The sequence below is a fragment of the Hordeum vulgare genome, chromosome 2H, assembly GCF_904849725.1.
Source record: "Hordeum vulgare subsp. vulgare chromosome 2H, MorexV3_pseudomolecules_assembly, whole genome shotgun sequence".
NCBI lineage: Eukaryota > Viridiplantae > Streptophyta > Magnoliopsida > Poales > Poaceae > Hordeum > Hordeum vulgare.
In genome coordinates, this window is record NC_058519.1 from 1,689,266 (window position 1) to 1,714,641 (window position 25,376).

Genomic DNA, 25,376 nt, shown 5'->3' on the forward strand with positions numbered 1-25,376 from the left:
CCAAGTGTGTTTTTGGTGTGCCTGCAGGGAAATTGGTGGGTTTCTTGGTATCGGAGTGCGGCATTGATGCTAACCCGGACAAGATTGAAGCAGTTACGTCCCTTGGAAAGCCGGCGAACATTAATCAAGTTCAACGACTGGCGGGTCGCATTGCGGCTCTAAGTCGTTTTATGAGTTGCCTGGGCGAGAAGGCGATCCCTCTTTATGAGTTATTGAGGAAATCCGATCGGTTTGTTTGGACGAATGAGGCAGACGAGGCGCTCGAAGCCCTCAAACGCTAATTGGTTAACCCGCCGGTCCTGGCCGCCCCGACTGAAAAAGAGCCCATGCTTCTGTATATCGCGGCAAATTCCAAAGCAATAAGTGTGGCAGTGGTCGTTGAGAGAAAGGAGGAAGGGAAGGAATACCCAGTGCAACGCCCGGTATATTTTATCAGCGAGGTGCTAACTCTTTCCAAGTAGCGGTACCCACACTGGCAGAAGTTGGTATATGGGGTGTTTATGGCAAGTCGAAAACTTAAGCAGTATTTCCAAGAACACCCTATCACAGTGGTTAGCTCTGCTCCCCTTGGGGATATCATCCAAGAATCGGGAGGCAACAGGGCGGATCGCCAAGTGGGCAATAGAACTTGGGCCCCATCACATACAGTATACCCCCCGCACAGCCATCAAGTCCCAGGCCTTAGTTGATTTCGTCAACGACTGGACGGAGTCACAGGCTCCGGAAGATCGGCCTGATCTCACTTACTGGACTATTTATTTTGATGGGTCTAGGCAGCTGGAAGGCTCGGGGGCTGGTGTGGTGTTGGTATCCCCTCAAGGAGATAAATTCTGTTACGTTCTCCAACTCATGTTTCCGTGCACCAACAATGCGGCGTAATACGAAGCTTTGCTTCACGGCTTGCGACTCGCCAAGGAGATGAATCTAACACGAGTCAGATGCTTTGGCGACTCTGATTTGGTGGCACAGCAAGTTTCAGGTACCTGGGATTCTCGGGACCCCATGATGGCGGCTTACAGACGAGCTGTGTCTGATGTGGCGGGTCATTTTCATGGTTATCAGGTGGACCACATCGATCGGCGCCTCAACGAGGTAGTTGACGCCCTCTCACGACTTGGCTCCCAGAGAAGGCCAGTTCCTCCCAATGTTTTTCTGGATATCTTGCATAAACCATCCGTGATTCTACCATCAGAGGAGGAATTAGCGATACCAGATCCTGAGTCTCAGCTTGTGGCGGCTCTCCATGTCATGTCGGATTGGGTTCTTCTTTATCTGGCTTATCTCACTCGGGGCGAGTTACCGGCAGACGAAGTTTTGGCTCGTCAAATCGTTCGGCGCAGCAAATCCATGGTCATCATCAACGGCGAGTTATATAAGCGGAGCGCCTCTGGAGTTTTTCAGCGATGTGTTTCTTCCGAAGAAGGATCCATGATCTTAAATGACATTCATTCCGGAGACTGTGGGCATCACGCCGGGTCACGTTCTTTTGTATCAAAGGCTTTCCGTCATGGTTTCTTTTGGTTGACGGCTCATGCAGATGCAGAAGATATAGTTCGTCGGTGCGAAGGGTGCCAGCGTTATGGGCGGCAGGCTCATGTGCCGGCTCAAGAATTAAGAATGATCCCCATCACTTGGCCTTTTGCAGTTTGGGGGCTGGACATGGTCGGCCCCTTTAAAATGTCCTCTAACAAGAAGACCCACCTGTTGGTGGCGGTTGATAAGTTCACCAAGTGGGTTGAGGCGGAACCTATTGGAGCTTGCGATGCGGGAACAGCGGTCAAATTCTTGAAAAAGCTGATTTTCCGGTTTGGATATCCGCATAGTATCATTACTGATAATGGTACTAACTTGTCCCAAGGGGCGATGCAGGAGTTTTGTCGTCGAGAACATATCCGACTTGATGTTTCTGCAGTCGCTCACCCATAATCTAATGGGCAGGCAGAGCGGGCGAATCAGGAGGGTTTGCGAGGGATTAAGCCCCGACTCATGGTTCCCCTGGAAAAAACCCAGGGTGTTGGGTTGAAGAATTACCTTTAGTGCTGTGGAGTATTCGGACCACCCCAAACCGATCCACGGGTTTTACCCCTTTCTTTCTGGTCTACGGAGCAGAGGTTGTTCTTCCTACTGATATAAGGCATGACTCACCTAGAGTCGCCGCATATGTGGAACAAGACAATGAGCTGGCGCGTCAAGACTCTTTGGACGCCTTAGAGGAGGCACGTGACCTGGCTGCGGCCCGTTCAGCTATCTACCAGCAGGATCTGCGGCGTTATCACAACCGCCGGGTTAAAATTCGGACCTTTCAGGAAGGCGACTTGGTTCTTCGGTTGATACAAGATCGTGCAGGCATGCACAAGTTGTCACCACCTTGGGAAGGGTCGTTCGTCGTCAGCAAGAACCTCCGCAATGGCTCTTATTATTTGGTGGATCTCCGGCCTAACCGGCCAACCACGGAGGCTGAGTCAACTCGCCCCTGGAATATTGCCCACCTGCGGCCTTATTACACTTGAGCTCTTAAGCTCTACATTTTGTAAGTTTTTCAGTTTCATTATGAAGTAATAAAGTTACAAATACTCCCTAGCTTGGGGGCTTCTTCATTATAGAGCAATTGTGTCATCCTGTTGCGACCTTATGAGCCGACAGAATCATGCATTTAGGGTGTGTGCTCGAGCCTTTTGACTCGCCTCATCCTGTCGCGACCTTATGAGCCGACGAAATCATCATCATTTTAGGGTGTGTGCTCGAACTTTCTGACTCGCCTCATCCTGTCGCGACCTTATGAGCCGACAGAACCTGCATTTAGGCTGTGTGCTCGAGCTTTCTGACTCGCCTCATCCTATCGCGACCTTATGAGCCGACGAAACCTGCATTTAGGGTGTGTGCACGAGCTTTCTGACTCGGCTCATCCTGTCGCAACCTTATGAGCCGACGAAATCATCATCATTTTAGGGTGTGTGCTCGAGCTTTCTTACTCGCCTCATCCTGTCGTGACCTTATGAGCCGACGAAACCTGCATTTAGGGTGTGTGCTCGAGCTTTCTGACTCGCCTCATCCTGTTGCGACCCTATGAGCCGACGAAACCTGCATTTAGGGTGTGTGCTCGAGCTTTCTGACTCACCTCATCCTGTCGCGACCTTATGAGCCGACAAAACCTGCATTTAGGGTGTGTGCTCGAGCTTTCTGACTCGCCTCATCCTGTCGCGACCTTATGAGCCGACGAAACCTGCATTTAGGGTGTGTGCACGAGCTTTCTGACTCGCCTCATCCTGTCGCGACCTTATGAGCCGACGAAACCTGCATTTAGGGTGTGTGCTCGAGCTTTCTGACTCGCCTCATCCTATCGCGACCTTATGAGCCGACGAAACCTGCATTTAGGGTGTGTGCTCGAGCTTTCTGACTCGCCTCATCCTGTCGCGACCTTATGAGCCGACGAAACCTGCATTTAGGGTGTGTGCTCGAGCTTTCTGACTCGCCTCATCCTGTCGCGACCTTATGAGCCGACGAAATTGCTGCTTTTATTTATGGCATAGCCTTGAGGGTTTTTTACCTTTATTTCTGATCCCTCTGGGAAATATTTGTTATCACTTATTTGGTTTCACATATGTTGTTTTCAAAGCCTAAGTCAGGTTGATGATCAGAATTACTTCATCCATGGAGGGTTAAGCATCATAAAGGAGTCTCAAATATTTCAAATCGCCGCATGGGCGATATAAAGATTCTTTCAAAGAGTATCATAGAAATAGTATCGACTTATGAAAAAGACCTATTACATGGCTCTCAGGCCAAATCGATGAGGTTTATTCTGTTGGCGCCTTAGGATTACTTTGCTGCGAGCTTTGGCCGACCTCAATTTGCAAGTCGCCCAATACCAAGTTGCACTTAGCCAGAGCTGCGAAGTCATCTTCATCAGTCAGGATTGATGCCAAGTCTGCTTCCAAGTCGAAAGGGTTCTTGGGTCGCCGAGGAGTTAAACTAGTCGTCACAAAGGTTGGTGGTTTGACCTTCTTGTTTTTGCTGTCATAAGCCGCCTGATACTTTGATAAATCAAGACTTGCGGCGAGTTGGGTTGCTGCCAGTCGGGAATTCTTGACAACACGTTGATAGTCCTCTTCAACGAATTCTGACCCGTCGTCTTTGAGTTGACGGAAGCCTGCCGCTACCTCTTCCGGGTTGATCTCTGGGGCATACGCCAAGCAGCGACTCAAGGCAGTCAGAACACCCTTTCGGGCGGCTGACCTAGTTAGCTCGCCAATCTGAGGAGGAAGTGTTGATAGGCAGCCAAGCACTTTCTTTATGGAAGTTATAGGTTCTTTGGCGCCCATCACATCCTTGACAGTTAAGACACTGTCGGTGTACAGTTGCTCTGTCAGCGTGTAAATCGCCTTCAGCATCAGCACGCAATCTTCCTGAAGGTTAGTGGCTCTCGGACCTGAGTAAGGGGTCATGATAATCAGCGACTTATGATAAGAGTTATTTTAAAAGGAAAAAGGGGGAAGAAAAGACCAAAAGTTTGAGTAAGTTTACCAAAGACGACTTGCGTCATGTTTGAGATATGACGCTTTAAGCCGGACAATTCTTGTTGCACAGTGGCCAGCCTGGCTTCAGCCTTCTCTGCTCTTTTTATGGCAGCATCTTGGTCAGCTTGAGCTCTTTTCAAATCGACTTTGAGTCTTTCCAGCTCAGCCAAGGCCAATTGATATTTCTCCTCCGACTTAGCTCGGGCATCTTGCTGACCAGATAAGTTTTTCTTTAACTCGCCAAGCGCCGATTCAGTCTGAGCAAGAGTTTCCTGTTGAAAGTACAAAACAAGGGCAAGTCTCAGAACTATTGCAAGCAATATCCCTGACACTTGGGGGGCTAATGTATATTTTTTTCTTTTCAGATGAAATTATACAATATCAAGACCCGGCTCATCTTTTTACTGATGACCCGACCCTTGGGGGTTACTGGTTGCAAAGTTTTTTCCAAATTTTTAAAGACCCGGCTCATCTTTTTACTGATGACCCGACCCTTGGGGGTTACTGATCGCAAAGTTTTTTCTAAATTTTTCAAGACCCGGCTCATCTTTTTACTGATGACCCGGCCCTTGGGGTTACTAGTCGCAAAGTTTTTTCTAAATTTTTCAAGACCCGGCTCATCTTTTTACCGATGACCCGGCCCTTGGGGGTTAATGGGAGTAATACAATATAACAAATTTACCTCATGTTTGTTTTTTAACATCTGCAGCAGGCTTTTCTCCATCTCATAGCTCGCCTCCAGGCGACTTGCAAAACCAGAGCAGAGTTCCTTGAACTCCAGATTTTCATACTCAGAAAGCTTCGCCTTGGAGAGTCTAGATTCAGGAATGGCTTGAGAGGAGGATGCCACATGCCTTGAAAAAATCGTTGTCGCCTGCTTAGAGAAGCCGGTACCAGTAATAACCATAGCATCCGGGTCTTTTGCTGTCGTCAATGGACTTGGCGGCTTAGGGGCATCCATTGTCTCCTTGGGCGAGTCAGGAAGATCCATTTGATTTTCATGCTCACCTTGGCCCGGGTTGTCCTGGATCGGCACTGATTCTTTGACGGGTTCTGAAGTTGTGACAGGAGTTGATCCACTAGTTTTCCTTTTCTTGGCCTGTGCTCTAAAAGAAGGGAGAAGCGCATTAAGGAACTGAAAGTTTATTACCCTCAGTATTCAAAGTAAGATTATCAAAAGACTTACCCTGGAACTCGAATCATTGAAGGAAGTGTCGACATCACTGAGTCGTCGGATGTAGGAGGAGAGTTCTGCAAGAATTACATGTCAACAGTATAGGCGGGTTACAGACGTGATCCAAAGAAACATGAAGAATTGTTATTCATAAATACCTCATTTGGTTTCCTCTTGTTCGTTGCTGGTAAGCCGGACACCAGATCGCCGGAATGACTTCGGGTCTTCCGATTTGAAGTATGTTGTGCTTTCTTCAGTAGGAAATTTGGGTCCAAACAAGCATTTGGGTGAGAGAAGGGAACTTTCCCACAAATTCGCCTGGCCGGCTTAGCTGGAGAAGGAGATGAATCGGAGGAAACAGAAATTACCTCAACAGAGTCCTCCTGGCTTTCGTTGTCTTCATTCTATTTCAAGCAGAGGTAGAGATATAAATACAAAGATTAACGGTGATAGATGGCGAGTGAAAAGAAGATGGATTTTTACCTCCGAAAGTGCATCACCGACTTGAGATTCATCGACTTCGGATGGCTCAGCCGCAGCAGCTTTGCCCTTGCCCTTGCTTTTCTTTGAGGGCGGCTTAACATTTTTCATGGCTGGCCTTTTGGGTTTCCTGGACCAGAATTTATCGCCTTTCTGAAATAGCATATGTTACAAAAACCACAATACAAGTGAAATATAAGAAGTAAAGACCAGAGGCGGGTTAGATTTGCTCACCTTGGGCGCCGGGTTAATTTTACAGAAAGGTTTGAGGCCGATTTGGCCACATTTTCCCGCAGGCTCGCCAGTCAGTTTCTTGATGATGGTGACAATATACTTTTCTGTTAAAGCCGTATGGAAATAACATTGAGGATGATCTAGGGTGCCATCAAATTCGCACATTAGCCCGTCCCGGCGACCCAGAGGGAGGATGCGCCATTCGACCCAGCAGCGGATTAGGTCAACCCCAGTAAGGCCGTTGTTTGTCAAGGATCTTAACTCGGACAATACTGGGATGAATTCTGATTCCTCCTCCTCGGTGAGCTTATCTGGGAGCTTAAAGTTTGTTGGAAGGAGATCTGTCCTATAGCCCAAGAGCTTGTTTTCACCTGCAGGAGAGGTCTCTTGACAGTAGAACCAAGACTCGCCCCAACCTTTGGGATGGCTGGGCATGGCGAGTGAGGGAAACGGGCTATCCCTGCGGCACTGGACATTGACACCGCCAAGTTCCAGGCTGGGGCCATCGTGAAATTCCGTTTGGCGATTCAGATGGAAAAAGTGCCAGAATAAGGGGACAGAGGGTTCAATCCGCAGATACGCCTCACAGAACACTTGGAATTGGCATAAGTTACTTATGGAGTTAGGTCCTAGATCCTGGAGGTGGACGTTCATGAAAGCCATGGCGTCTCTAAGAAACTTCGATCTGGGCGGCTTAAAACCTTGTTCCAGGTGCTCAACGAAAACAACTATCTCTCCTTCTTTAGGGTTGGGAAGATCTTCTCCGAACCCGGTACGCCAGCCGATAACATTCTGAGCGTCCAAGTTGCCCGTTTTCACATAATCTGCTAGTATGGTGTTATTAACCTTGGTAGGAAGCCAGTCACTTTTAAAGACGGTGCCCATGCTACAAAGAAGTGAAGTATGAATTTACATGCCTCGAACATCTACTATAAGGGGTGAAAATAAGTTCATTTAACTCGCCAAGTACTTTGTCCATGGACTAAGGGAAGGGCTTGACCCGCCATATCAAAAAGCCGAGTTGGGTTACTATGGCAACTTACGGAGTGTGGCTATTCACAAGAGCTGCGTTCTCAAGATGATGGAGACGTTCGTTCAAAATATCAAAGTGTGAAGACTACAAACAGCTTTCTGCAAACAGTAGGTAAATGATGGATCTACCAGGCAGATGAAAAAACCTGAGAAAAATGACTCGATGCAGCAATTTATTACCAGGGCAAGATGACGCCCTTCGCTTGATGAACACTATTCTAAAGCTTCACAAGTAAAAGCGGATAAATAAAGGTATTCGAAGCATTGGCTATCTCATCGACATTCATGCTAATCGGTTTAAGGTAAGCGACACCTGCTCGCAAAGAACATCAAGAACATGGCAGTGGCTGGAGCTTCAAGCGGAGATTGGATCTATTCCTAAAATGGGCGGAGGCCTAACCTGATGCTTTTGGACGAAAGAGGCCGACGGTGACGGAGGTTGTTGGAGAAGCACGGAGGTCCCGTCGAGCGAAGAGATCTTCGACGGCGGTGGAGTTCATGGCGAACGGCGAGATGGTCGATGACGATGCGGTGGTCAATGACGGTGGACGGATTGGCCGCAGTGCGAAGCTTGACGACGACGGAAGGCTTATGGGCGGCGCCGAAGCTTCTCGGGCGAAGACGGAAAGTACGGTCGGCGGCGGAGCCCTCGGGAGGCGATGAGATTTCCTCGCTGTGATAATGGGGAAGAGATTGACGAGACTGGTAGGTGGAAAGCACCAGTCCTGTCCCCCCCTGTCTATTTATCAGGGCGAGTGCTGGAATCGAGGCGTCGTGAGCGGGAACCGCCGGGGAATAAAAAGATTCGCTATAAAGGCGTTTCGAAGATTTTGGGATAACGATGCACTAAGATCCGTTGGGATATGCTAGTCTTCCCGAAAATCGAGGGATAAGAAGAGGCCAACAAGAAATGGTTTGGCGACTTAAAGAGTTTTCGGTCCCAGATGGCGGGTTACAATTTCTGACGTATGAAGAAAAATGAGGGATGAATCGCCTTCAATTAAGCAGAAGTATTGGCGTGAAAAGGAAGTTCAAGTCAATCTGGGGCCTAATGTTGGGCATATTACCTATGAATGACCCGCCCTAGTTGGGCCGGGTTACCAATCAGGCGATTCACCCAAACGATTATTTGGGCCTTGTCCTGGCTGGATCAAGGTCGTATGGCGGTTTATTATTTCTGGAAGGTCTCCAAGCTTTGGAGGACGGCGATTTAGAGACCACAGGGGTCACGATTTGTAGGAAGGAAAGTACCCTTGTAAACCCTAGGGGTTCGACCTGTATATAAAGGCGAGTCCCAGGGGAGGAGAGGATAGGTTAGAAATCATCGAGTGCTAGGTTCGGCAAGTTACGCCCTCCTTGTAATCGAAACTACATCAATACACACCAAAGCAGGACGTAGGCTTTTACCTCCTCACGAGGGGCCGAACCTGGGTAAATCATCGTGTCTCTCCCACTTAACCCCTTTGAGTCACCACCAAGGTGCGATGGCTCCAGTACTAAGTCCTTTCATGAGGACATCTGTCGTGACAAAACCACGACACTTGGTCTAGCCATTGATGGACTATCTCACACACAAACGAGCAGGAAGAGAGAGTGAAACGGGCAAAATAAGACAGCAAAAAGGCAAAAGAAAACGGCAAAGGAGAAAGGCGAATGAAAACGGCAAATGTGAAGTGGGGGAGAGGAAAACGAGAGGCAACTGACAACAAAAGTAAATGCAAGAGAAGAGTTTGTGAGACCTACTTGGATAGATCTTGATTTCTCCTCCCCGTCAACGGCGCCCGAAATACTTCTGATGTTTGTTGTGTATCCCCGGCAATGGCGCCAGAAATACTTCTGCTACTGCAACAAAAGACCTTCCAACGGCGCCAGAAATAAGCACGTCAACGGGAGAATACTTGGCTTGATCTTTCTGCTGCGGCTACGCCTTAAGGGACTTCCTAGGCAAGTATGCAAATGATTTCCCCCGTGGCCTTGGAGCCTTGCGTTGGTGTTCCCTCGAAGCGGAAAGGGTGATGTAGCGTAGCGGTGGTAAGTATTTCCCTCAGTTTGAGAACCAAGGTATCAATCCAGTGGAGGAGTATCTCAAGATCCTGCACACACACAAAAGCTTGCTCCCAACACTATGAAGGGGTTGCCAATCCCTTATAGATTGTTTGCCAAGTGAGAACTGAAAGCAAAAAAGTAACAAAGCAAAGTAAAAGCGGAGGTTAAACGATGGATGTGAATAGACCCGGGGGCCGTAGTGTTTACTAGTGGCTTCTCTCATGTAAGCAAGTAGACGGTGGGTGAACAAATTACTGTCGAGCAATTGATAGAACCCCGCAAAGTCGTGACGATATCTATGCAATGATTATTTCTATAGGCATCACGTCCAAAACAAGTAGACCGATACTGTCTGCATCTACTACTATTACTCCACACGTCGACCGCTATCCAGCATGCATCTAGTGTATTAAGTCCATAAGAACAGAGTAACACCTTAAGCAAGATGACATCATGTAGAGGGATAATCTCAAACCAATGATAAAAACCCCATCTTGTTACCCTTGATGGAAACTACTTGATGTGTGCCTTGTTGCCCCTACTGTCACTGGGAAAGGTCACCACATGGCAGAACCCAAAACCAAGCACTTCTCCCATTGCAAGAATCATAGATCTAGTTGGCCAAACAAAACCCAAGACTCGGAGAGACTTACAAGGATATCAAATCATGCATATAAGAAATCAGCAAAGACTCAAATATATATCATAGATAATCTGATCACAAATCCACAATTCATCGGATCTCGACAAACACACCGCCAAAGAAGATTACATCGGATAGATCTCCATGAAGATCATGGAGAACTTTGTATTGAAGATCCAAGAGAGAGAAGAAGCCATCTAGCTACTAACTACGGACCCGTAGGTCTGAAGTGAACTACTCACGAGTCATTGGAGGGGCAATGATGATGATGAAGAAGCCCTCCAACTCCAAAGTCCCCTCCGGCAGGGCGCCGGGAAGGGTCTCCAGACGAGATCTCGCGGAAACGGAAGCTTGCGGCGGCGGAAAAGTATTTTTGAGGCTCCCCTGATTTTTTGCGGAATATTTGGGAATTTATAGGCCAAAGACCTAGGTCAGAGGGCGGCCAGGGAGGCCACAAGCCTGCCCACCGCCGCCTCCCCCTAGTGGCGGAGTGGGGGCTTGTGGGCTCCCTGGAGCCCACCTCGCTTGGCCCAAAAGCCCCCTGGTCTTCTTCCGTTCAGGAAAAAAAATCATTTTGGGGTTTTTCTTCCGTTTGGACTCCGATCCAAAATCAGATCTGAAAAGAGTCAAAAACACGGAAAAACAGGAACTGGCACTTGGCACTGAATTAATAAGTTAGTCCCAAAAAAGATATAAAAGGTACATAAAACAACCAAAGAAGACAAGATAACAGCGTGAAGCCATCAAAAATTATAGATACGTTTGAGACGTATCAGACAGTAGCAATTTTCCCTCAAGTGGGTGACCTAAGGTTTATCAATCCGCGGGAGGCGTAGGATGAAGATGGTCTCTCTCAAGCAACCCTGCAACCAAATAGCAAAGAGTCTCTTGTGTCCCCAACACACCCAATACAATGGTAAGTTGTATAGGTGCACTAGTTCGGCGAAGAGATGGTGAAACAAGTGCAATATGGATGGTAGGTATAGGTTTTTGTAATCTGAAATTACAAAAACAGCAAGGTAACAAGTAACAAAAGTGAGCACGAACGGTATTGCAATGCGTGGAAACAAGGCCTAAGGTTCATACTTTCACTAGTGAAGTTCTCTCAACAATGATAACATAATTGGATCATATAACTAGCCCTCAACATGCAACAAAGAGTCACTCCAAAGTCACCGATAGCGGAGAACAAACGAAGAGATTATTGTCGGGTACGAAACCACCATAAAGTTATTCTTTCTGATCGATCTATTCAAGAGTTCGTACTAGAATAACACCTTAAGATACATATCAACCAAGACCCTAATGTCACCTAGATACTCCATTGCCACCTCATGTATCCGTGGGCATGATTATACGATATGCATCACATAATCTCAGAATCATCTATTCAACCAACACATAGAACTTCAAAGAGTGCCCCAAAGTTTCTACAAGAGAGTCAAAACGTGTGCCAACCCTTATGCATAGGTTCCCAATGTCACGAACCCGCAAGTTGATCACCAAAACATACATCGAGTACTCACATGAATCCACGTGTGCCAACCCATATGCATAGGTTTCCAATTGTCACAAACCCGCAAGTTGATCACAGCAGGTAGATACATGCAAGACATACATCAAGTGTTCTCAAAGACTCAATCCGATAAGATAACTCCAAAGGGGAAACTCAATTCATTACAAGAAGGGAGAGGGGGAAGAACATCATAAGATCCAACTATAGTAGCAAAGCCCATGGTACATCGAGATCAAGACATCTCAAGAACACGAGAGAGAGAGAGAGAGAGATCAAACACATAGCTACTGGTACATACCCTCGGCCCCGAGGGAGAACTACTCCCTCCTCGTCATGGAGATCACCAGGATGATGAAGATGGCCACCGGAGATGGATTCCCCCTCCGGCAGGATGCCGAAACGGGCTCCAGGTTGGTTTTTGGTGGCTACAGTGGCTTGCGGCAGCGGAACTCCCGATCTAGGTTTCTTTCTGGAGGTTTCTGAATTTATAGGAATTTATGGCGGTGGAATTGCGTCAGTTGGGCCCACGAGGAGGTCACAAGCCTGCACGGTGCGACCTGGGGGGTAGGCCGTGCCCATGGGCTTGTGACTCCCTCGTGGCTCTTCTCGCCTTCTTCCAAAGCTTCAGGGGTCTCTTTTGGTCCAAAAAAATCATCGTAAAGTTTCATTCCAATTGGACTCCGTCTGAAAAAGGGTCAAAAACACGAAAAAACAGAAACTGGCACTTGGCACTGAGTTAATAGGTTAGTCCCAAAAAAGATATAAAATAACATATTCATGCATATAAAACATCCAAAGAAGACAAGATAATAGCATGAAACTATAAAAAATTATAGATACGTTGGAGACGTATTACATTCATAGTTTTTGATCTTGATTTTGATAGTAGGTTCCCACTCATCATGAAGTTTTCTAGGAATAGAAACTTCCAACTCCTGTTTCTCTTCAATAGATATCATCATAGCATGGATGATATGATCGGTAAAGGCTTTGTTTTGGCTATAAGCGTGTGGAGAGTTTGGCATGTTGACCTTCTTAGAGCTTGCTAACTCTCAATCCATGCAATGATTCTTGCTAGTTCTTGAGGGAAAAGAGAGAGGAGATCTAGATCCACATCTCCACCAATCACTTTCTCCTCTATGTGACGGGAACCCCTTGGATCTAGATCTTGGAGTTCTTTGTGAGCTCCTTGTTCTTCCTCTCATATTTCTCCATAACTTTTGTTGTTGTGGAGGGATTTGAGTGTGAGGGACTTGACCACTTCGTGTGTTCTTGCCATTGCATTAGTTGCATCGGTTTGACTTCTCCACGGTGATGCGTGGAAGTGAGAAGTTGAGAAGCTTATTACCCTTTGGTACTTAGTACCCTAGAGATTGTTCTTCGTGGATGATTTGGCGTCCTAGAAGCTTGGTGGTGTATCGGAGCTCAATCATTGTGTTGTAAAGCTCCAGGCAAGCGTCGGGGTCTCCAATTAGGTTGTGGAGATTGCCCCGAGCAAATTGTACGGGTACCGGTGACTGCCCCCAAGGGTTGCCATTTGTACGGGTTCGGTGACCGCCCTCAAGGGTCCCTTAGTGGAATCACGGCATCTTGCATTGTGCGAGGGCGTGAGGAGATTACGGTGGCCTTAGTGGCATCTTGGGGAGCATTGTGCCTCCACAGCGCTCCAACGGAGATTAGCATCCTCCAGGGTGTGAACTTCAGGATACATCATCGTCTCCGCGTGCCTCGGTTATCTCTTACCAGAACCTTTTACTTATGCAATTTACTTTGTGATAGCCATATTGTTTATTGTCATATATCTTGCTACCACTTAGTTGTTTATCTTGCTTAGCATAAGTTGTTGGTGCACATAGATGAGCCTAGTTGTTTTAGGTTTTGTGCTTGACAAATTAAACATTAGTTTTATTCCGCATTTGTTCAAGCCTAAACCGTAATTATTTTAAGGCGCCTATTCACCCCCCCCTCTAGTGACATCCACGTCCTTTCAATTGGTATCAGAGCTAGGTCTCTCTTTATTAGGTTTAACCACCTAGAGAGTAAGGATGTCGACTAGGGGTTTAGGATTCACTGACACTCTTAATTTCGATGGCACAAATTTTGATGTTTGGGTAATTCACATGCTTAATCACTTTCGGGTCTTGGACCCAAATTTAGAGTGAATTGTAGACATGGGTTTTTCTCCTCCAGAGGATTCTCAAAATATATCTTTAGAGGATGAGAAAAACTCTTATCTCGATGCTCAAGCTTCTAATGTGCTTATTGATGCTTTGAGCAATGTAGTTATATTTCAACTCATGCCATTCCGGGATGCTCATGAGTTGTGGACAAAGCTTCAAGATAAATATGGTACGTCCAAGATTTGTGGAAATGATTGTTCTCCCTTCACCTCCGGCCGTGTGCTCTTCTCAACTTCATCTACTTCACCTACATGTGGATTGCCACAAGGTAAAGATATGGTGAGTAGTGGTGATCACTGCAATGATGATAGTGGGTTTATTATTGATGATCCTTCTTCACTATATTATTGCAATGCTTCATCTTTGGGCATTAACACTTCGAGCACTCTAAATGTTTTACATGCTTGTGTTGATAGTCCTTACATATCATGTAAAAAATGCTTGACTAAATCTCATGATGATATGCTTCCTATATCTTGTTGCCATGATAAAAATGTATATATTTCCTCGAGTTGTTGTTCTAACAATGTAGACGAAATTCATCACTCCATGGAACAAGATGTGGCCTTGAATGATGCTTCAAGGGATCCTACATCACCATCTATTGTTACTCACTTTTGCCTTATGGCTAAGGCTTCAAAGGTATCTCCTACTTTGAATCCCAAAGTATCTCATGATGATGATGTTGATGATAATGAGGATGAGAATAATGATGAAGAGAGTGATATTATTGCTTCCTTAAAAATTAAGGGTGAAATGATTTTAAATCTTTTTATAAGAATAAACTTGCTTGTTCCAACTTCTTGGAAATCATGTCTATTGCCACTGAGGGCAAGAAATACATTGAGGAGTTGGAAGCTCATCTCGAGGAGCATGAGGCCACCATTGAGACAATGGAAGGTCATGAGCGTGATTACGCTGACGAGATCGCGGAGCTATCTCAAGCTCTTGAAAATGAACAAACCACCAAGGAATCTCTTGAGGAAACCTTTGCTATATAATTATCTAGATTAAAGGAATCCCATGATAGAGCTCTCGAGGTGGCTAATGATTTTAGAACTAAAAACGATAAGCTTGAAGTTGCACATGCTAAACTCGTTGAGGACTATGAGCACCTCGAAAATGGCTCAAGGTCTATTAAGAGTTCGCTCATCGAACTCACCGAGTCTCATGCTCAACTTGAAGCTTCATATGCTAAAGAGCTTGCCAAGTTGCCTTCTCCTCTTATTGTTAATAATGATGCTTGTGCTACTAACTCTACTTCTTGTGAATCATCCATTTTAAAGGAGAATGTTGAGCTAAGGGCTCAACTTGAGTTGTTATCTAGCAATTATGGGAAATTGGAAGAAAGTCATGTAATGCTCACAAGCTCTCATGATGATCTTCTAGTATCACATAATGTGCTAAAATTATCTCATGAGGCTATTACTACCAAGGTAACATCGAGTGAGCCTCATGTGGACATTAGCACTACTTTTAGTCAAAAAGCTATATTCGCATGTGCTAGCCCTCCTAATTCGTCTACTCATAATGTTGCTACATATTGTGATGAATTACCTTCCATGCCTTGTTGCTCTAACAATGAAGCTTATACTTCCTCTAGTACTTGTGTTGATACTAACCATGTAGAGGAAATCAAAGAGCTCAAGGCCCAAGTCACTTCCTTGAAGAAAGACTTGGAAAAGAGTCGTGAAGGAATGTCCACACTCAACAATGTCTTGTGTGGGCAAAAATCCCCAAATGACAAAGATGGACTTGTCTTCAACTCCAACAAGAAGAATAAGTCCAAAAGATTCAAGAAGAAGGGCCAAGAACAAGTCAAGAATTTGGCCAAGATTATTTGCTTCAAGTGCAAAATTGAAGGGCACCATGTTAGATCTTGCCCACTAAAGAAGAAGCCCCAAAGTCACAAGCAACAAGGGAAGCGGCCACAAGTTCAATCACATACTCAACTACAAGTTGAAGAAAGGCCCCTTCCCAAGAAGACCCAAGCCAACACTCCTCATGTTGAGAAATCAACAGGGAAGAAATTAAAGGGTAGATGTTGCTACTTATGTCGTGAGAAGGGTCACTTCGCTTCTTCTTGCACGAGAGGTAATTTATCCAACCCAATCATTATTGATGATATCTATTCTCTTAGGAAGGATAAGGTTGGCAATGTGTTTGCCAAGCTTGTTGGTACTCAAAGTGGTGTCAAGAAAAGTACCATTTGGGCTGTCAAGCCTATTGTGACTAACCTCTTAGGACCCAACGTGGTTGGGGACCAACAAGCTCAAACTTGATCAATAGGTGAATGTGGAGGACATTAGAGACTTGGATACATAATGAAGAATTAAGGGGTCTTCATCATTCATATTATCTCAAGCCAAGTCATTTGGATTATCGAGTTTCTATCTTATATCCAATGTGCCTCCTTATGGTAACTTGTACTTAAACTGTTTACATTGTTAGTTGCTTGCCCCTTTGCATGTTGTGGTTTTGTACGTTGCATGTGTTTGTATATGTTGTGCTTCCAACTTGCTTATCTTGAGTAATCGAGTATGTGTATGTTGGTTTGCATATCATGTACATATGAGTCTTGCATTAAGCCTTTTTGCATCTTGTTTGTATCTTTGTTGGCTCTTGTGAGAGATTAATGGATTATCCCATTGTGGGGGAGTGATGTGCTTTGCACACCTCACAATCCTATAAATGTGTATACATGGGGAATACCACTTAGTATTGATATTTCAAGATTATCTAGTTTCTATGTGGTATGTTTTACTCATGAGAAATTCAAATTCTATATGGTCCATTAATTATCTCTTGTTGGTTTTAATTTTCCACTTGTTAATATTGTTGGGTTATCACATTATGGGGGAGTAATATGCTATGTGCATATTACAAGCCTAGAAAATGTGTACATTTGAGGTATTGCCACTTAGTGTTGATATTGTAAATTATCTTGTTCCTAGGTGGCATGTCAGCTCTACAAGTGTCATTTGCTTGCGTTTTATGGATAAAGATGATGTTGGATATATTTGCGATCTACCAATGAGTATTATTTCCAAAATACTTCTTGTCCTTGACAATTGGTATTCTCATCATTTGGTAGGAATTGCTAATCGTCTTTACATTGGATTTTGTGTTTCGTTTGTCTTCCTTGCCTCTTGTGGATCTATTTTAACATGTCCAGTGTTTTTATAGAAATAGAGAAAGTGATGATCCCATATTGTGCATTTTGTATTTAAATGCAAATTCTATATGATGCACATCCCTTGGGGGAGCTATCCTATTTTATTTAGAACACTCTCTTTATTCGCCCATCATAAAATCTTTTGATCCCCATTAAGTGTGTGTTGATGGGAGGCAAGTCTTGCTCTTTATGATGCTTTGTGCCATCATGGAAATTTGTCGAGGGTTTGGTTTGTTGGAACCTAGCTCTCTTTTGGAAACTAGATACCTCGTGTTTGTTTTCCTTCAATTGGTATCTTGTTTCCTTTTATTTAGCATGTGTCAATGGATATCTCATTCCTTGAGGTATCTTTTAATTGATAGCCTTCAAGTGATAGTTTTTCGTTTGGTATCTTATTATCACTTGATACCTTGTCTTTTGGTGTATTATCAACTTTGTGTTGAGTTGATTCTTGATAGCCTTGAGCATGCATATTTACTATTTATAGCTTCTTTTGCTTGCTTTCTTTCTTTGACCCAATATATAAGGGAAACTTCACCTTGTCATAAATTGGCTAAAGTGTGCATGAAATTCAAATTCATATCTATGTGCACATATGTATGTGGAGTTTGTCCTATGTATTGTTGGTTTTCTAACTCTTTGGTCCCAATGAGCTTGGGCACCATTTTTTTTGTTTTGTTGTTCCGGGAACAATTGGAGATGCGTTGGATGCTCGACTCACCTATAAGGAAGGTGTTGAGACCATGTGATTATTGGAGCCAAGTTAGGATGATCAACGAACAACTATCTACTACATCAATCCAATGTTGTCTCAGTAACAAGTATCTACTTCATGCATTCATTTCTTGCAAAGGCCCAAACATGTCTTTTCTTTTCCAGGTTGCATCATGGCATGAATCTCTTGATTCGGTCTTGTAGTATTTGTTTCCTTTCTCAAAGCATCCGAACGATGATGTCTTATTGCTAGTTGGGATTTCTTTGATGTTCGTATGTTGGAAGTTCATATTGTACAATAAGAAAATATTAGGCCATGTGCTATGCTTCCAAGGAAAGATCTTATTGATATATTTATGACTTCCTTTTGGATATCTTGTTTGTTCCTTCTTGTAACCATTTCGTGTGTACATCCTTCTTTGTGGATCTATATCATCATGATTGTCTTCTACTTAGAATCTTTTACACATGAGAGAAGTTACATCTCTAATTGATATCCTCTTTTCTTTCACGTCCACAGTTGCATTTCCTTTTTCAGTTTTGGTGGCCTCGTGAAAGGATTTGTCTTGAGTGCGTATCTTATTTTCCTACATCTTGATGCACTCTTTGGTCATGAAGATTATTTTTCCTCATGCTTGTCTAGATGAGGGTTTTGCCATTTCGATTGGTATCCCTCCTCTTGACAAGGTGTTAGCAGATCCCTGGCAATGGCTAGAAAAATGATGTTCTCGATTGCTCAACAATTAGAAATTGTCTTGCAATAGCCCACCAGCGCGTGGGATCGAGGCAGTTTTCGAGGGTAGAGTATTCAACCCAAATATGTTGGTTCGCACGACGGGAAGTGAAATTATATTCTCAAGTATTAGTAGCTAAATGTGTCAGATTCAACCACACCTGAAAGATTAGTATCTGCAAGCAAAGTATCAGCAACAAAGTAGTACGATAACAACGGTGCTAGAAACGATCTGTTGATGGTAGACTATTCCTAACTGTTGTACCAATGGCGCCAGAAAAGTATTGTAGCAGGTAGCAGCAGTGTAACGAGTAACAGCAGTGGCAAGGAACAGCAGTAGTGACAGCAGTAGCAAGTAACAATAGTAGCAAGTAACATCAGTAGCAAGTAGCAGCAGCAGCAACAGTAGTAACAGCAGCAGAGCAAAACAAGTAACGAAGCAGCAACAATAGTAACATCGGCAGTGGGACAAACTCGTAGGCAATGGGTCGGTGATTTGTTAGGATGACATTCATCATGCAACAGTTATAACACGGAGAGATATGTGGCTATCTCCCGTTCATCAATGTGATGTAGGCATGCATTCCGTGTGTCGTCATACGTGCTTAGGGAAAAGAACTTGCATGACATCTATTGTCCATCCCCCCCGTGGCAGCGGGGTCCATAAGGAAACTACGGGATATTAAGGTTCTCCTTTTAATAAAGAACCGGACCAACGCATTAGCACTTGGTGAACACATGAACTCCTCAAACTATGGTCATCATCGGGAGTGCTTCCGGTTATTGTCACTCCGGGGTTGCCGGGTCATAACACATAGTAGGTAACTACAACTTGCAAGATCGGATCTAAAACACACATATATTGGTGACAACATAATAATTTCAGATCTGAAATCATGGCACTCGGGCCCTAGTGAAAAGCATTAAGCATGGCAAAGTAGTAGCAACATCAATCTCAGAACATAGTGGATACTAGGGATCAATCCCCGTCCAAACTAACTCGATTACATGATAGATCTCATCCTACTCATCACCGCCCAGCGAGCCTACGAATAGATTACTCATGAACGATGAAGAGCTTCATGGAATTGGAAAGGGAAGAAGGTTGATGATGACGATGGCGACGATTTCCCCTCTCCGGAGCCCAAAACGGACTCCAGATCTGCCCTCCAGATGAAGAACAGGATGTGGCGGCGCCTCCGTATCGTAAACGCGACGAAATCTTCTCTCTTGATTTTTTTTCTGGGACGAAAGTGAATTTGTAGAGCTGAGTTTGGGGGCGACAGAGCCACGTGGGCCCCACAAGCTTGGTAGCCTCCACCAGGGGGCGGCGGCTACAGGTCTTGTGGCCCACTAGCCCATCCCCTCCGATGGATCTTTGCGCATGTATTTTTCATATTTTCCAGAAATATTCTCTGTAAATTTTCACGACGTTCCGAGAACTTTCATTTCTGCACAAAAACAACACCATGGCAATTCTACTGAAAACAACGTCAGTCCAGGTTAGTTCCATTCAAATCATGCAAATTAGAGTCCAAAACAAGGGCAAAAGAGTTTGGAAAAGTAGATACGATGGAGATGTATCAACTCCCCCAAGCTTAAAACCTTGCTTATCCTCAAGAAACTCAGTTGACAAATTGAAAGAGAAAGAAAAACTTTGACAAACTCTGTTTGATCTTGTTGTTGCAACTATGTCTAACTCATAACCAGAATTTCAGCAAGATCAAAAGTTAACCACATAAGCAAGTGACACAAAGGTCTCACGGTAAACTAATATCAATGGCATAATCAGCTAGCAAGCAAATAATAATGAGTTTCAGATACCAACAATTCAATCAAAACAAGCATGAAGCAATATGAATAAGTGGTATCTCGCTAGCTCTTTCTGAGACCGCAAAACATAAATGCAGAGCACTTCCAAAGATCAAGGGTTGACTAAACATTGTAATTCATAGCAACGAAGATCCAGTCATAGTCATACTCAATATCAATCAAAAGCAAAGCATAAAAATGACAGAGGTGCTCTCTAATTGGTGCTTATACAAGAGGAGGATGACTCAACAGGAAAATAAATAGACAGTCCCTTCGCAAAGGGAAGCATTGATTTGCATAGGTGCCAGAGCTCAAGCTTTGAAAACAAAGATAATAATTTTGGATGGCATGCTTTCATTGTCAATGCAATGACCAAAAGTTCTCAATATCTTCCATGCTACTCATGCTATAGGCGGTTCCCAAACAGAAAAGTAAAGTTTTAACTCCCCCACCACCAATCAATCACACTCCATGGTTAGCCGAATCCTCGGGTATCGTCCATACTAACATCAATCCGGGGGGAGTCTTGTTTTACAGTTATGTTTTCGATTTAAGCGTGGAACTGGGCATTTCAATTACCGGCCCCTTTCTCGTGAATGATGGTGAATAAACACATGTCGAGGATAACACGCCTAACATGGAAGATACCAATATCCCCCTATCACCAAATGAGCGGTTCGGGCATGCAAAACAGATTATTTCTTGAAGGTTTAGAGAATGGCACATGCAAATTTACTTGGAACGGCAGGTAGATACCGCAAATAGGTAGGTATGGTGGACTCTCATGGAAAAACTTTTGGGTTTATGGAAGTGGATGCACAAGCAGTATTCCGCTTAGTACAAGTGAAGGCTAGCAAAAGACTGGGAAGCGACCAACTAGAGAGCGACAACAGTCATCAAGATGCAATGAGTTTGACTAACATTGAGTGCAAGCATGAACATGATATAAATCACCATGAACACGAACATCATAGAGGCTATGTTGATTTTGTTTCAACTACATGCATGAACATGCGCCAAGTCAAGCCACTTGAATCATTCAAAGGAGAATACCATCCTATCATACTACATCATAGTCATCTCAAAATCTATGTTGGCATTCAAGACAAACCATTATAAGCTCTCAGCTAATTAAGCATGGCATCAGAAATTATGATCTCTAAGTTGTCATTGCAAACATGGTTCTCTCACAACAAAGCTGAATCTGGGACGACAAACTAGTCATATTTACAAAAACAAAATAGATAGAGTTCATCCCAGCTTTTCTAGTCTCAATCACTTCATCATATATCATCATTATTGCCTTTCACTTGCACGATCGAACGATGTGAACAATAATAAGAGTGCTCGTGCATTGGACTAAGCTGAATCTGCAGGCAGACACAAAGGAGAAGACAAAGTAATATGGCTCTTTGAAAACTAAACAGGTATGCATGCAAAAGCCACTAATCATTGTAACCAATATCTTCTACCTTGACCCAAAGAAAAAGAAAACTATGTACACGGGAAAACTCCCAACAAGCAAAAGAAGAAAGGAAAATCTTTTTGGGTTTTCTCACAAGGACACAAAACAAGAAAACAAGAAAACGAAAATAAACTAGCATGGATAATACAGTGGCAAAGTGTAAACACCAACCAACAAAGTGAAAGCATAAGCATGAATGTAAGGTCGGTGAGAACACGTACTCCCTCAAACTTAGGCTTTTGACCTAGATTAGTCTACTCCCAAGGATGGTCCTGGCGAAACCCAAAATCATAATGGGTGTTATACGGGAGTGTTGCAGCCACTGCCTGAATAGCTTCCTCACGAAGACGAGCAGTCGTCGCCTCCCTCTCATACTCCTCTGCCTCTCCTATGGTTATGTAGTATATCCGTTTTACCTGAAAGTCAAAGAAAGCAGGAGCGGGAAGGGTAATATGGAAAACACGTTGCCGGTTAAATATCAAACGGTATAGGAGGGATTCATCATCCCTCTCAAGTAACTGGTAGCGTGTTAGAGTGACACGATCAAGGTAGGCTGTACGGAGAGGGGGGTCTCTTGAACGGATGGGTACTCCAAGAAAATTTGCTAAGCGTGTAGCATAAATTCCACCAAAGAAATCCCCCTCAATGGCATTATTATTCAGCCTCCTTGCTATTATAGCTCCCATGTTGAAGCTCCTGTCACCTATTACTGCGCTCTTAAGGATACTAAGGTCGGATGCGCATAGGTGACAATGTGCACCCTTGTCGTTAATGCACCTACCTATGAAGAGGGCAAAGTAGTGCAAGGCAGGGAAATGAATGCTTCCTATGGTAGCTTGCGTGATATCTCTAGTTTCTCCAACAGTTATACTGGAGACAAAATCTCTAACCGAAGACTTAGCAGGATCATTAAGACTACCCCCATCGGGTATCTTGCAAATCCTATTGAAATCCTCCAAATCCATGGTGTAGGATTTATCATACAGATCAAACAGTATGGATGAGTCACGGCCAACTGAAAATTTAAATCTACGCACGAAAGAGGCAGTGAGCATAGCATACTGTTCACATTTATCTGAGAGGATTTCTGCTAACCCGGCATTGCGGACAAGTGTATCAAACTCATCCTTGAAGCCTGCTTCGATCATGAACTCATCGAAAGGCCATTCACATGGTTGTACCGGTGCGTCCCTTAGTTGATAAGGTTCCGGCACTCGAAAAGAAAGACGGGGACCCTTCTTACTTGAGGAACCACCATGAAACTTCCTCCTGAACATAATTTCCTTTTGCTGAAATTTTTGAAGTTCAAGAGAAAAGTGAATGCAGACCAACCACACCTTGTAGCAATTACTCCTACTTGTGCCTAGAGACCGTATCACGCGCTAAAACTACTTGGGACCAACTAAAATCAACATTTCAAGTTCAAGAACAGGGTCACCAAGGTAGCAAGAATACGCGAAGGACAAAGCACTAAAGCAAAAACTAATTGGACCAATGGGGGAGTTACTTACCAAGGAGTAATTTCCCCCAAAACGGTTCGGAGAATGGTGCTTTGAGCAAGGAGATCAAAAATCACAGCCAAATGAGCAAGAAGATGAGTTTGAGCTGCGAAACGATTTTTTCTAGAGGTAGAGGAGAGGATGGGAGCTGGAATGAGTGGAGGGGGTCCCTGTGGGCCCCACAAGCTTGGTAGCCGCCACCAGGGTGGGCGGCGGCTACAGGGCTTGTGGCCCACTGGTGTGGCCCCCAGGCCAGCTCTTAGTCCTAGAATTTTTCAAATATTCCAGAAAATATCATACTAGATTTTCAGGACCATCAGAGAACTTTTATTTTCGGGGTATTTTTCTCCGGGACGCTAAAACAGAAAACAGGAAAATCTAAACTAAATCTATCATATTTCTTCTAAGCAACAGAAAGTGAAAGCTTAAAACAGAGGTATGTGACTCCTTGATTCATCCATTTCATGGCCATCGAAAGAAATCCCTTAATGGGGTTGATCAAATCCTCATGACAAAATCTTCTCGAATTGCAAGAGGAAACGGACAATTGTTGAATAGCCACTAAGTCACCTCAATGGGGATATGTATCTCCCCAACAAGCAAATCATACTTCATCTTGACACGAGGAATAGGGCATTCAAAGCTCCTAATAAGAATCAATGAAGTTTTTTCGATAGCATTGATGCAATGTACTTGATATCGTTTCTTCGGAAAGTGCACTGTATGCTCATTACCGTTTACATGGAAAGTGACATTGCCTTTGTTGCAATCTATAACAGCCCCTGCAGTGTTTAAAAAGGGTCTTCCGAGGATGACAGCCATGGCATCGTCCTCGGGAATATCCAAGATAACAAAGTCTGTTAAGATAGTGGTGTTAGCAACCACAACAGGCACATCCTCGCAAATGTCGATAGGGAAAGCAGTTGATTTGTCGGCCATTTGCAGAGAAATTTCAGTGGGTGTCAACTTATCCAGTTCAAGTCTACGATAAAGAGAGAGCGGCATAACACTAACACCGACTCCAAGGTCACATAAGGTAGTTCTTACGTAGTTTCCTTTAATGGAGCAAGGTATAGTGGGCACTCCGGGATCACTAAGTTTTTTAGGAGTTCCACATTTGAAAGTGTAATTGACAAGCATGGCGGAGATCTCAAGATCTTGTATCTTCCGTTTATTAGTCACGATATCTTTCATGTACTTGGCATATGGAGACATTTTGAGCATATCAATTAACCGCATCTGCAGACAGACGGGTCTTATCATCTCAACGAAGCACTCAAAATCCTCATCATCCTTTTTCTTGGATGTCTTAGGAGGAAAGGACATAGGTCTCTGAACCCATGGCTCCCTTTCTTTACCATGCTTCCTAGCAGGAAACAACTTAAGGATGTAATAGTGGCGGATCTTCTCCTCACTAGTGAAAAGGGTGGCTATATCGTGTAGTTTGGCAAGACGGGCTACGACCGTCTCAGACTCATAACCGTGGAAAGGGTCAGATTCGACTAGAGAGATTATCTCAGGGTCGACAGAGAATTCATAATCCTTATCGGTGATAAAGATAGGTGAACTGGCAAACTTCGGGTCGTATTTCATCCTAGCTTTCCGAGATTTTTCCTTCCACTTGAGAAGTAATTTCTCAGCGTCATAAGCATCTTTACACGCAAAAAATCCTCAGCTATCTCTCCCTCCATAACGTAACCCTCATGTATATCAGGAAATTCATATCTAGGAGAGCTAGATCTAGCAGGAGCAAAAGCAGGTTGTATCTCAATAGTATCGGCAGTTTCAGAAGCATCACGAGCATTGGCAGTAACTCTAGCAATATGAGCATCAAGGAATACCCCTAGTGGCATATCAGGCAAAGTAGTATCTCTAGCAGTATCAAGCATAGCATCATCAGGAAAAATAGCATCTCTAGCATCATCAGGCAAAGCAGTATCAAGCATAGCATCATCAGGCAAGGCAGTATCAGGCATAGCATCTCTAGCAGTATCAGGCATAACATCTCTAGCAGTATCAGGCATAGTAGCATCATAAGCATCATCAAGCACAGGCGACATATCAAGATTTCTAGCAGGAGGTGGTGTCACAAACTTACTAATAACTGAAGGTGAATCAAGTGCAGAGCTAGATGACAGTTCCTTACCTCCCCTCGT